The 2,201-nt window shown below is 49.9% G+C and overlaps 1 long non-coding RNA gene across 1 annotated transcript in view; it reads left to right on the forward strand.

The window, feature by feature from the left end:
* The window catches only part of LOC115282693, a 7,610-nt gene extending 6,411 nt beyond the window's left edge, over positions 1-1,199 (forward strand). Inside the window, exon 2 of the long non-coding RNA XR_003904720.1 lies at positions 963-1,199. This is a non-coding gene — a long non-coding RNA (uncharacterized LOC115282693). The remainder of the gene's footprint in view (positions 1-962) is intronic.
* Positions 1,200-2,201: the final 1,002 nt, after the last annotated feature.

A 2,201-nucleotide genomic window follows, 5' to 3' on the forward strand; every position in this document is an offset into this window, starting at 1 on the left:
GGTGTGCTCATTGCTACCGGGTTGTCCTTGCTGGCAGGCCCTCCCTGGTGACAGAGCAAGGAGATAATTGTGTGTATTAACCTGTGCGCACGCGCACACACACACACGCACACTTGTATGTGACCATCTGTGTTTATATTAAGCTAAACATGAGTCCTTACTGATGTTCCCACCACTAACCCACACCATGTGGATCTGATAAAGCCCTTGCTAGTCTGCCAGCGCCCACCCCAGCAGTGGGAGCCCCGGCTCCCGGCCCCCAGCACCCGCCACTCAATCCCAGTACTCGGGCTGTGGGCTCGGAACTGCTGACACGCGCCCAGCGGGAAACAACTCAGCGACTGCGGTGCAGGGCTGGTGACGTTTCTGCTGCCCGGAGTATGCAGACCCCAGTCATTTCCACAGGGACCTGGGTCAGCGCCATCCCCCACCCCCTCAGGCAGGTGGTTTCAGGCATTGGTGACAGTCTGCATTCCTTCCTGGGGTCCCCTGATTTACTAGGTCATTTTTTAAAATTTGTATACAAGGGGCGCCTGGGTGGCTCAATTGGTTGAGCATCCAACTTCAGCTCAGGTCATGATCCGACTTCAGCTCAGGTGATGATCTCACGGTTCGTGGATTTGAGCCCACGAGTGTGCTGACAGCTCAGAGCCTGGAGCCTGTCTTCGGATTCCGTCTCTCCCTCTCTCTCTCTGTCCCTCCCCTGCTCGCTCTCTCTCTCAAAAAAATAAATAAAACATAAAAAAATTTTAAGTTTGCATACAAAATGGCTCACTTTTTCTGCTGCAAAATTCTATGGGTTTGGCTAAATGCACGGTGTCACGTGGCCACCGTTACAGGACCAGGAAGAAAGTTTTCTCACCTTAAAAACTGCTCTGTGCTCCGTCTTCTCAGCCCCACGCCCACGAAACCTGTGGCAATTGTCGGTCTACTTATTCTCTCTGTTGTTTTCCTTTCTCTAGAAGGTCGTGTTCGTGGACGCAGCAGCACGTCGCCTTTTCAGACTGGCCTCTTCTGCTTCAGCAATGTGCGCTCCCGGCCCTTACGCGTCCGCGTTGGCTCCGGAGCCCCTTCTGTGCACCGCTGAGTGGGGTCCCATGTCAGGACACCCCGCGGTTTGTTTACCCACTGCCTCCCGGGGGCGCATTTTGGATGCCTCCGGGTTGTGGCAATCACTAATAAAGCGAATACAAACATTCCTACCGCGGGCTTTATGTGGACATAAGCTTTCAAATCACGTGGGTAAACTATCTGGAGCATAATCACTGGACTGAATGGGAAAATTATGTTCCTCTTTGTAAGAATGTGCCAAATTATCTTCCAAAGTGGCTGGACCATTTTGCGTTCCTACTAGTGATGGAGGAGAGCTTCTGGTGCTCCACAACCTTGCCAGCAGTTTGGTTTTCTCGTTGTTTTTTTTTTTTTTTTAGAAAAAGATCGCAATAAAACACCCATAACTGAATTTACCATCACAACCACTTTTAAGTGTTCAGTGGGGTAAAGTACCTTGCCATGCAGCTAATCTCTAGAATTCTTTTCATTTGTTTTTATTTTTATTTTTGAGAGAGAAAGAGACGGAGTGTGAGCAGGGAGGGGCAGAGAGAGAGGAAAACGGGATCCGAAGCACGGCCAGCACCGAGCCTGACGCGGGGCTCGAACTCATGGACCGCGAGACTATGACCTGAGCTGAAGTCAGATGCCTAATCAACTGAGCCACCCAGGTGCCCCAAAGAATCCTTCTCATTTTGTAGAACCAAAACTCTGTTCGCATTAAACAACAGCTCCCCATTTCCCTCCTCGGCCCCTGGCCCCCACCACCCTGCTGTCTGTTTCTATGAGTGACTCTAGGGACATCACATAAGAGGTTAGCTCGCACACAGCATCTTTTGTGATGGCTTATGTCACTTAGGATAATGTCTTCAAGCTTCATCTATATGATGGCATGTGTTAGAACTTCCTTCCTTTTGGGGCGCCTGGGTGGCTCAGTCGGTTAAGTGCCTGACTTAGGTTCAGGTCATGATCTCACGGTTTGTAGGTTTGAGCTCTGCATTGGGCTCTGAGCTCACAGCCTGGAGTCTGCTTTGGATCGTGTCTCCCTCTCTCTGTACCCGTCCCCTGCTCGTGCTCTGTCTCTCCCTAAGATAAATAAATATTAAAAAAAATTTTTTTCTGTTTTTAAAATTTATTTTTAAGAGACAGAG

The sequence above is a fragment of the Suricata suricatta genome, chromosome 17 (assembly GCF_006229205.1).
Source record: "Suricata suricatta isolate VVHF042 chromosome 17, meerkat_22Aug2017_6uvM2_HiC, whole genome shotgun sequence".
Lineage (NCBI taxonomy): Eukaryota > Metazoa > Chordata > Mammalia > Carnivora > Herpestidae > Suricata > Suricata suricatta.